This window comes from Homalodisca vitripennis, unplaced genomic scaffold, assembly GCF_021130785.1.
Source record: "Homalodisca vitripennis isolate AUS2020 unplaced genomic scaffold, UT_GWSS_2.1 ScUCBcl_455;HRSCAF=2500, whole genome shotgun sequence".
NCBI classification, from domain to species: Eukaryota; Metazoa; Arthropoda; class Insecta; order Hemiptera; family Cicadellidae; genus Homalodisca; species Homalodisca vitripennis.
In genome coordinates, this window is record NW_025776578.1 from 100,132 (window position 1) to 112,425 (window position 12,294).

At 30.6% G+C, this 12,294-nt stretch overlaps 1 long non-coding RNA gene across 1 annotated transcript; it reads right to left on the reverse strand.

The window, feature by feature from the left end:
* Window positions 1–1,449: 1,449 nt before the first annotated feature.
* LOC124370716 lies at window positions 1,450–11,882 on the reverse strand. The gene is made up of 2 exons (XR_006923210.1): window positions 11,685–11,882; window positions 1,450–2,853 (listed from the first exon to the last, which is right to left on the reverse strand). It is a non-coding gene; the product is annotated as an uncharacterized LOC124370716 (long non-coding RNA).
* Window positions 11,883–12,294: the final 412 nt, after the last annotated feature.

Sequence of the window (12,294 nt, forward strand, 5' to 3'; positions counted from 1 at the left end):
GATTCACCATGGATTTTATGAAGACTTGTTCCAGAAACAGGAAATAACTACCAGTGAAATCAACGATGAAGAATTGGTTGATAATCTATAAGTTTTATTAAATTTGACCTGTTTTTAATTTTGTAATACTGTGTTTGTTTGGTCTTCTCACTTTTTTAAATAATAAAATCAGAATGAAAAATCAGTAATGAACTTATTATTCCTCCCTAATTTAGAAGTAAAATCCACCTTAGAACATTTTAGATACAATTCAGTAATTTTAAAGATGAAAGAAAAAATATTTTAAGTAACTTATTTTACATATAAATATTGGTTCACTGAAGCACCCAGGGTGCAATGGTAAGTTTCATGAACCAGACTGAACCATGTCAGTACAAAAAAAAATTTTGAAAAAATATTTTCATCCCTTGCTGAGTTTTTATATGAATTTTTTTTCAGTAATTATGAAGATACAATTATTGTAAACTTTTCAGATTATCACAAAACAACAATATGTTCAATTTCAAAGTGCTATTTAGCATCCAAACATTGAAAATCTATTATTGTTCGTACTGAAAAATTAAAAATATGGAGTTGGTTCACTTTGGTATCAGACCATCCAGTTAAGGAAAGGTTAATTCGGGTTTTAAATACGTGTTTCTTCAATTATAGAATGAATGTTCTACTAATAGAGGTAATAAGTAATTCTACATTAATGTTTTTTGCTAAAAGGTGCCAACACAGTAGGCAATTTAGCAGAGATATAACACTTTATTAGATCTAGAAACCACACATGAGGTAATCAAAATGATCTCACAACATTACATGACAACTGCTTCACAAGAGCTTTGAGTCACTTAAACATAGTTAATGAAAGGTTTATTCGGGTTAAAATACGTGTTCTTCAATTATAGAATGAATTTTCTTCTAATAGAGGTAATAGTAAATTCTACACATTACATGTTTTTGCTAAAGGTGCCATCACAGTAGGCAATTTAGTACAAATTTTACAATGTGTTTGATATAGAAACCACGTATGTGGTAATCAAAATATCTCACAACATTACATGACAACTGCTTCACAAGAGCTTTGTCACTTAAACATAGTATGGAAAGGTTTATTCGGGTTTAAATACGTGTTCTTCAATTTATGGAATGAATGTTCTACTAATAGAGGTAATGGTAATTCTACATTACATGTTTTTGGTAAAGGCGCGCCAACACAGTAGGCAATTTAGCAGAGATATAACACTTTATTAGATCTAGAAACCCACACATGAGGTAATCAAAATGATCTCACAACATTACATGACAACTGCTTCACAAGAGCTTTGTCACTTAAACATAGTTAAGGAAAGGTTTATTTGGGTTTAAATATGTGTTCTTCAATTATAGAATGAATGTTCTACTAATAGAGGTAATAGTAATTCTACATTATGTTTTTGCTAAAGGTGCCAACACAGTAGGCAATTTAGCAGAGATATAACACTTTATTAGATCTAGAAACCACACATGAGGTAATCAAAATGATCTCACAACATTACATGACAACTGCTTCACAAGAGCTTTGTCACTTAACATAGTTAATGACTAGTTTATTTGAGCTGAAATATGTGATCATCTATTACACAATGATCTAGTAATACAGATAGTAATAGTACAGTTAATTCTTTTGGAAAAAATGGCAACAGTGGCCAAATTAGAACAAATTTTGCATACATTACCTCTAAATTTCATAAAGTTAATCAAACGATTTTACATAATATTCCACAATTATAGTACAGTATTATCACTTAGGGTTAGTTGAATTATAATGTCTAAGAGTTGTAATTTTATTTACTTCTCAACAATACAAAGTCTAATAAATAATGGTATTAGTAGCTTCATATTAATTTTGTGCCAAAATGGTAATACAGTGCCCAAATTATAAGGTAATGAAATACTTCTAATAATGGACAACAGCGTTGTCCCTTCGCGGTGGTTGAATAACACTTTATAATAGCTGAAGGTTATTTTAATCTTAAACAATAAAACATTTATTAATTCAATTAGTAGCAGTGGTCTTATATCAGTCGTAAAAACTGCAATACGTTAGGCAATTTAGAATAATCACACAACAAATTACTTTTAAACTTAAGAGATAATCAATATTACATTCTGGTAACATGGCACAGTTGTCATTACATGATTTAGTAATAGTTTTACATTACATGATTTTGCTAAAAATTCCAACAGTTCAAATTATGTTGAAATTTTATAATACATTATTGTAGGGGTAGTGTCATATTGCTGTAACTTACAAACAAGTAAAAACTCAAACTAAATTAAATGATTCTATAGATGAATAACACTTACATACCAATTACAACAATTGTGGGAAAGGGTGTGTAGTGGTCCAACCTATTAAACATGACAAAACACTAATATAATTCAGGACTTCTACTAAAAGCAAGTAAACTGACTGATCTGGTCAACCCTATGTGGATGTTCACAACAAAGATGCTGAGGAATAAGTTCATGAGCCAATAACAGGTCCTTAGGCTTAGTTTACTGTCAAAGCTGACTCAGAATACCATATGGATAGTTTTGGTGAGGCTGAGGTATTTTTTTGCTTTTCCACTTGCCAAAAATACTTTAACAGTGGTACTATTTCCTTCTTCCAATAAGAGAAATGGCTGAGCGTATAAGAACAGGTCAATTTCCTTCAATCACATGGTAGTTTGGTAACCTTCAATCACATGGTAGTTTTTCCATAACTTGGCAAAAGGTGTCTTTCCTGTATCCATCATGAAAATCCTCTAGCCGGAAACCACACTGAAGACATTGCACTAATATGTCGTATCAAATATATGAAGAATTTTGCAGCTCCTCCCTCTACAGAACAAACACAAAACAATTTGTTATTTTTATAACAATTCAAACAAGAAATTTGTTAAAAGCTTAATCATATTTTCAAATCTGAAAACACAAATCACACACAATTGAAGACTGCACAAACTGAGCACCTTAGATTAACCCTCTAAGTGGCAAGCGACGTCTTAGAAGTCGCTTCACGTTGCCGCTTATTGCTAGGCAACCGATAATTATTTTTACGCCTAGTTTGCACAGTTGCGTTCACCACTAAATTTCAAATACATTTCATATAGTATCATCAACATCACGACGAAATAATCAATGGTACTAACTGGTAATAATCCGGTACTTTGGGATTATACCGACCACACCCAGACATGAATCGTTATTTGACATTTTGCTTCTACTGATTACTAGATTAGCGTAAAACAATATTTCGTCAATATAAAACAGGAATTGTCTTATCCCAAACCCCTCCCCATCCTCAGACAGAGGTCAAAGTCGAGCGGTCTAGTAGATAACGCGATTGCAGAGTCGCGTCGCTTTGTTGTACTTCCGTGTTTTACCTCTACATTTCTCCAAACACTAAAATTCAACAAAAACAAACATTACCAAACTAAAACTAAACTCTTTATTGAAAAAACACTCAAAACTTGTTTTTATTCTTGATCACATTCCGCCACCCAAAATGGTGCAGCCCCGCGCTGATGTCAACAAAAGAAAAACATCCCTCGAGATAGTACCTATCAGTAAAATATTAAATTCTAGAGGGGCTGATCAGAAATATAAATTGAATTGTAATGGGAAGGCAATTATGTACCGTGTAAATCATGTGATGCCGCTCGGCCTGCCGTAATCGGGATTCTCGAGAAAGATAAGATAACAGAGACAACAATACCGATTACAATAGCTGGAAATGCTTGTAAGTTTTTAATTTTGTAATTAAAGAGTTGTTTTTTCGTTCTATCATGTTTGTTTCTATAAATTTATATTTTTGTGTTCTTCATACTGGTGTGGTCGGTATAATCCCAAAGTATCAATAATCCTAAGTTTTCTCCCGCGGTCTGTTTATTTTATTGAGGGAAAGGGAGGAAAAGGCAAGCAACTTCTAGCGATTCTGACTAGAAAAAGTGTGTTTTTTCTAGATTCAGTTTTTCCCATATAACTTTTACAGTGTTGTAAATAGAAAAAATATTATTGAAGGTTTTTTGTTTAGAATTAGATTGTGAATAAAGGTTGCATTTAACATAATCTCCTAGGAATGACATTTTTAAAGTTACAGAACGTAAAAATGAAAAGTTTGGTGGAGAAAAAAACGTTTTTTTGAACATTTGTGTGGATATCATAAAAATAGGTTAAGGTATGAAAAAAATTACTATACCGTGGAGTCCCGCTAATCCGAACACGTGTAATCCGAACGTCGGTTAATCCGAACAGGTCCAGGAGGAATTATTTATAACGATAATGAACAGTTATAGGAACTAATTACATAAAAAATGAAAATGGGTGCATCATTTCGTACATAAACAAAGAAAACTGTAATTAAATAGACATACAGTATTTTATATGGACAAATTGTGTACGGTACAGTACATAAATAATGAAGTTAAATACAGTACCAAATGGAAACTTATAGGTTAAGTATGAGTTAAATTACTGTATTAAGAAGTTAAATCAAACAAATATTGGACGTACATTACTGATATTATTATTGAGTACAATATTAATTGTTAAAAGACATAAATTCAGTTATTGTCTTCTGTCGCATTAAAGAGAGTCTATTGGATGACGCATAGTTTCGTACAACTATTGAACGCGTGGACCCGTACAATATCCAGTACGCTCACATTGCTTAACAATAGAACTGTCACACTAAATACGGTAAATGTGCGTAGTATTCGGAAACACGTTTATTTGTCAAGAAATACAATGCAACAGTCAGAAAACATGTTTTAATAAACAATGTTGATAATTCTATAACAAAATAGACCCATCTCAAGTTTAAAACAGTATTTTTCTGTAATTCTGGCTAATCCGAACAATCACATAATCTGAATAGGGTTCGGTCCCAATTAGGTCGGATTAACGGGACTCTACTGTACTATGTTATTCTGTAGTTTATTGCGAAAAAATTTATATATAACAAGCATTGCTCATATTAGAATTTGCATTTTATTTTTAAATTATAAGATAGTCCTGCTTGACTCTGAAAAATAGCCTGCCATTCCAGCAACATATTACCGCCACTTAGAGGGTTAAAGATAACTAAATTACTGAACACATTAGTAACATTAAATTATATTCTTTGTAAATAATTTATAAATTTCCTAACAACCGGACAATCATTAATGTCTAACAACTAATACCTTTCCCAAAAGTCAGTTCATTGTAAATCTTAGGTGCAAAGTACGAGAATTTGTTTTTAACCCAAATTCACATCTAAATAAGACATTTGACATATTATAGCATTATTATGTTTGGTGAAACATCCAAGGATGTTTTTGTTGAATGGGGAGTACCTCAAGGATCTGTTTTGGGACCACTCTTATTTTTAATTAGCATTAATGATTTGCCAAACTCATTAAACACAAAATCATTTTTATATGCTGATGATACTACATTCCTAAATACTCCCAATAATGTTAATGAACTTAATTTACTATCTCAATCCACTATAACAGATGCTGCTTCTTGGTTCAGGACAAATGGATTTTTGCTCAATAAAAATAAAACTCAAAAGATGTTATTTACGTTAAGAACTACGGACAGCAATAATATTGACAAGGATAGGGCTTCCAGGACTAAAGTTTTAGGAATCTCAATTGATAATAAGTTAAGTTGGCAGGCTCATATAGATTATATATCCTCAAAATTATCAAGAGTTATATATCTTTTAAAACAATTAATAAGTTGTGTACAAAGTCACTATCTGAAAACAGCTTATTATGCTTATTTTCAATCAGTTTTTCGATATGGTTTAATTTCATTTGGCAACTGTTCTAGGATCGATGAAATTTTAATTCTTCAAAAAAAAAAAAAAGCAATTAGAGTAATAGCAAAATCAGAAACAAAACCTCACTGTAGACCTTTGTTCACTCAATTAGAAGTGCAAACAATCATAAACTTATATATATTTGATTTGATTACATTCATTTTGAAGAATCATGACTTGTTAAAATTTACAAATGAAATTCATGACCACAATACTTGTAACAAGAATAAGGCAGTAACTGAGTATCAGAGACTAAGCAAATCTTTATCTAGTCACATTGTATTGTCTCTTAAAGTGTACAATAAGGTTATTCACCTTATAAATAAAAATTCAGTGAAGATATTTAAACACAAATTTTATAAGTGGTTACTTAACAATCCCTTTTATTCTATAAATGAATTTTTTTAATGTCTGTGATCAATTTTTAAACTAAGAATTTATTTTTATACTGTGCAACTGTACTTAATTATTCATTAACGTTTTATAATAAGTGTTTGTCTAATTTTATTAATAAATAAATTTATGTTTTGTTTATGTATGTATAACTTATATTGTTTTTATTGTTATTTTGATCTCTAGTTTTCATAGAGATTAAGTTGTTAAGATTTTATTAAGTAATACATTTTTTTAAACTGTTTTTTATTTATTGACTTATTTGCTGTAACTTTAAATATCCTTATATTATTTATTTAAGTAGGTTAGTGACGTGGCAATACTGCTCAATATAAATAACTTTGTCAATGCTTTTGTAAGCCTGAACGACAATAAAACATATTCTTATTCTTTGTAATGCTTTTATGTGATTTGTTTATAATCTGTTTTAAAATTCTAGTTTTTCTAATTAGACTATGTGTTATATGTATTCAGTACAAGTTTTCCAAATACCAAAAGTTTCAAAAGTTTTTCCTTTCTTGAATAGCCTATACATTAATGCAAACTTGGTCCAATGTGCCATATACAAATTCATGTTTGTAAAAGATGTTTAGAGCCATAAATAATACAAAATACAGTTGTTAAATTAAATACAGTTGCTTAACATGAATAGTTTTGGAATCTCAACTCTTTGAACTGAAAAAGTCTAAATCTAAAAATAACTACAAATACACTAGAACACAATGGAATATTTTCGTATATTGAATTAGAAAATATAAGCAAAGTTTTGAAAAGTCATAATTTAACCCTAGAACTGGCGATAGTGTTATTCTGTACTGGTGGCTGTATTTCAACAGCCACGCAGATGTACTTTATAATGTATCCTACTTCATAACTGTTTGTCCAAATGTAAATCAAATTAGATGTCAGTCTATTCACAAATATTTGAAAAATATAATAACCAATAATTTATTGTTAGTTTCTAAAATATTTTAATACATTTTATTTAATAAATTATTGATTTTTAAATAAATCATCTTTTTCAACAAAATTTTAAAAAATGGTTTCTTTGAATTGTTTATGTAAATATTCCATTGTGAAACTGCTTAGCAATAAGGTTTTTGCATTAAAACTAAACACAAGGGTTTTCATTTGTTTGAAACACATGCAGTTATTGTTTTAGTTTGAAAATAGGTTGATCTCTAAAGAAATAATATATGTCATGGCTAAACATAATCTTATGATGCATTTATACATATGTAAGTATGATGGTTAAAACAAAACAAAACATAAAATACTACAAAAAATTTGATTCCTTCCTTATTTACATATGTACAATACATACAAAGTTTCATCTTTTACTCAGAGTCACTAGATTCCACCTGCGTCTGCGGTCTGGCATAGTGTTTGAGCAGACGGTAGGACTTAAGGTGATCTCCACAATAACATCCAGGACAACAGAAACTGACCTACATGGGTATGAAAGTTTTTGTATGGTTATATTTGTGTACTGCTTCATGTTATATATATCTATATATATTATCTGCTCCCGATAGTTATCTGAGTGTTCTGTGATTAGAGCAGCTTATTCCAGCAGCAACAACCGTCCCATGCAGTAGCCTTCACTGCCTCATGGACACGGTCAATGGCAGCCATTACTCTATCGCGGTGGGTTAACTCTAATAATATCAATTGGTTTTGAAAGCAGTGTCTTCGTGTGGAATACTTCAGCAGTTAAAATATTATGAAATTAATATAATCCTTTTTAACTAGTCATTGCGGCCTTTTCAAAGTGAATATATGAGTTAAACATGTAATCATGTTATTTTTAAATAGAGAAATAATATTTATAAGCTATTGGAAGTTACTAAATGGCTTGTAAATAGATTGTATACGTATGAAATTAGGAATAAACTGTAATATTAGTTTTGCTTATTAATTACACTATTAAATGGGTTTTTTTACACTATTTATTTGTTTTTAGACAGTTTTGAATAAATTTTTTGCATTATTTTCTAACTATCCACACAGGTAACGAGATTTGCATTATTAACCTATTTGCAATCCTCTTGAACAAAGCAATACAAGGTTAAAGGGGGTAAAATGACAAATAATGAATTTTATAAATTTAAAAATGGAACTACTTGTCCTGGTTAGGAGAATTTACAATGTTCTGCTTCACTAAGTTGCGTTTCCTAGCTAATAGTAATGAAGGTATTCACGATCAGGCCCTTAGAATCTGTCTTTTAGTGATTTAGTGACAGGTGCCAACTCGAAGGATGATTTTTCGTAGCCCACGCTGATGGCTGGAGGCACTTCTGTCAGCCCGATATGAAATTTTACTCTCAGTCTAAATTAACATGTTTTATTTGGATCAAATTCCCTTGATTTCAGCATTACTGTTATTCTATGTATCCAAAGATGGCACAACATCTTACGTCAGCTGCAACTAATAGGTTGACTGAAAGTCACAAGACAATGTGATGTCCAGCACAGAAGTAGAACTAGGATATATTAAATCTCTGAGTGAGTAAAAGTTCTATAATGTTATGTCCTACAACTTCTTTATTTCTCATTGTCATCATTTGAAACCTCATACCTACTATTTTGTTCAGCAGGACGATAGCAATAGGTCAATAACGTGAATTTCGTCTTCAGCCACTCCAGCAGTTAACCCTTTGAACCCCAGGCGACGAAATAATCGTCGCCGAGAAGATATGCGAAGATCCCCGCGGCGACGATGTATCGTCGCCAATGAAGTTGCGAGAATCCCCGGGCGACGTAATATCGTCGCCATGGTATATGCGTTTAATACATATTTATTTGAAATCGTAAAATACTTATTTTTATGAGTATTAATACATATTTATATGTATTTTATTAAAATACTATTTTTTTTTATTTATTTATTTACTAATTTATTTATTTAGGTAATATCAGTGATTTTTGTGTTGTACGCCTAGAGGTTTTTTACAAGTCGCATACTTTTATATAAAAATTCAAAAAAAGTTTATTTTTAGAGATATCAATATAATTTTTTTTGTACATACACAAAACTAAATTTAGAAAAATAAAATGTGGGTGCCCATGGTAAAAATATTTCTTATTTTTTAATTAAAAAATCTTAAAATAAATTTTTTTGCCTAAAAAATCTATATACATATATTTTAAAATTATTTTTAATGCTGTTAAACATTTTTTTATACTTCAGACTATCTTTTTCTGTGTATACAATTTCATTCTGGACATTTTGGTGTGTAATATAAGACAATAGCATAAAAAAATAGCAAAAGTATTAATTTTTTACAAACAGTATGCAAAACAGCTGTTTCTGCTCCGGGGATTCTCGGTAGTTCTTAGGTCAAATGATTTTGGTACGTTTTTTTCCACCATCAATATTTTGGTCTGGGGTTCAAAGGGTTAAATTCACATTTAACTTAGAATTTTATATTTATTGACTGGTTCGAGAGCTGCTTTTTGTTTGTTTCCATCAGTATGAGACAGCAATGATGGATGGAGTCATTACTGTTATCCCATGAACTACAAGTGTCCTTTACGAAATTAGAACAAAGTTTCAGCCTTTTTTTTTTTTTTTTTTTTTTAAGTATATGAGTGGTTAAAGTAGAGGTATCAGTGAGATTAACAGACGGAGTAACCATTCAAAATTCATATGTTACTAACGTATTCTGCACATCTTCCCGAACAAAAATATATTATGTAGTTTTAAGGGGTGGAAATCACAAATCACTTTGTATTATAATAATTGAAATGTAAATTTCAATTTGTGGTTATATTTGTAAACTGTGCTTCATGTTATCTATGATTTTCAGTACTATCTGCTCCTGATAGCTTATCTCAGTGTTCTATAGTCAGAACTGCTTAGTTAGACATCATCAACTGGACCATGCAGTAACCCCCATCACTGCATCTTCGATAACAATGATGTCTATTACCTAATCACTGAGTGTTAACTCTTGATTAGTTTTGAAAGTTATTAAAGAGTTTCTTTACGGATTACGTGAGCAGTTAAAATATTAAGGCATTTAATTATTCCTTTATTAGTTGGTTGGCATGTTTTTTCAAAGTGAGATTATGGGTTCATTGTGTAATCATGTGTCATTTTTAAAATCACGAAACACTATTTCTATTTGATCGAAAGTTACCAGATGGTAAGTATGTTTGGCTTATAACTTATTTTGTTTTTTACACTGTTTATTGGTTTGCTGGAAGTTTGATTAAATGTTTTGCACTATTTTCAAGTTTATTTTTATCCACACTAGAAACGAAATTCCTATTATTATCATCCTACTGAAGAAAACAAACTAGCCTAAGGCTTTAGGGTATGAAAATTATAAATAATAAATTTCAGTACAGTTAAAGTGGAACTACTTTTGTTGCAAGTAGTAGGAAGTTATGGTTGGATGAATTTACATTATAATATGTGTGTTTTTTTCAAGTCACGTTTCCTAGGCCTACACAGCAGTAACAGCCAGAGGCATTCATGATCTGACCATATAGAAATTGATTTATTACTAATAAATAATATCTATCTTAAGAGATGTTTATTGTATGTTGCCATCAACTTAGCCCATGCTAATAGCCGGAGGCACTTGCTCAAGCTGATATGGACTTCTATTCTAAGAAGGTTTAATACATCCACAAAAACATCTTTTATTTGGGCCAATTTCCCTTGATTTCAGCATTAATATTTTATGTGTCCAAAGATAGTGTAACTAACTCCAGATGTCAGCAGTAATTAATAAGAGATCGACGGCTGCAGGCCACCATCACAGTAGAATCATATTTATGATTATCCAAACTAAAAAAACAAAAATGTTGATATAAATTATGTTATATAAAAACTAGCTATGTTCTGTTAACTATAAAATGTAACAAACAAAACAGTTTTAACACTTCTTTACTTTTTACTGTTTTCAATGCATCTATTGTGGTGGTGGCCTCTTATTATACTGCAGCCAAGGGCGACTTATGATAACAAGGCCACATGACGCCCACAGAAAACAAAATATTACTCCACGTGAGACAAAAAATTCTACTTTTAATATTCTATAACTTCGCTATTTTTCATTTCCGCCCAATAAAACCTTATAGGCTATTGTTTTGTTCAGGAAGATGATAGCAACATTTTAATACCGTGAACATTTTCCACTCCAGGCTAACAAAATTACCAAAGTAGACAGCTAACTTAAAAACAAATTAAGCATTAAAACAAATTACAGAAAAATACTACAAAACTGTTATTAAAGGGGATCATGTTAGCCCCCAAGGAGAGGAGTGATTGCCTCCAAATAGTAAGGGTCAGATAGTAAAATGTACTTGCATATTTACTATTTAGCTTAGAAACATATTTACATATTAGCAAAATTGGGAAATGTGCTAACTCAAAGTCTGTAGATTAACGATAATCATTACTGAGTACTAACCTAGTTTTTTTATATAAAACTAAATGTCGTTAATGTTTACTTACCACGTGGTTCCTAACAAGCCTATCTTTCGGTTGGCTTTGATCAATTGTTGTTAATAAATAATAATTTTCTTTACTTGTAATATATCCAGAAGATGTCAAATAATACATAATGTATCGTTATTACTTAATAGTACACAAACTAAAAAATATCTTCCACTTTACAACCTGTTCATGGCCGTTTAACCACCGTGAATTAGATTAGTGTATGTATGACGTCGACGACTCTTGGACATCAAACATCGATGCTTTGCAATTAAATTCGATGTTCGATGTTTTTCCTTCGAGGTCTGGAAACTGATGTTTTTTTATCAATGTACATGTTCTTTTTTCCATATAAAAATAATATTTTTGAAATTCCTTTCCTCTATAATAATATTGTAACCTAATGTAAAGCAATCTATAATGTTCTTGGACCGATGAACAGTTTTTCCCCGCTTTTACCAAATAAGTTATTTAAATTAGCGGCAATACACATTTTTACAACTTGTTTCTTGATGACTGAAATAGAGAGAACCGTAGAGTATTAACAACAACAAAACTTATAATAATGTGTTCTAGATGAAATAACACAATTTGTTAATATAATCGGATGTTAAAACAAGAATATATG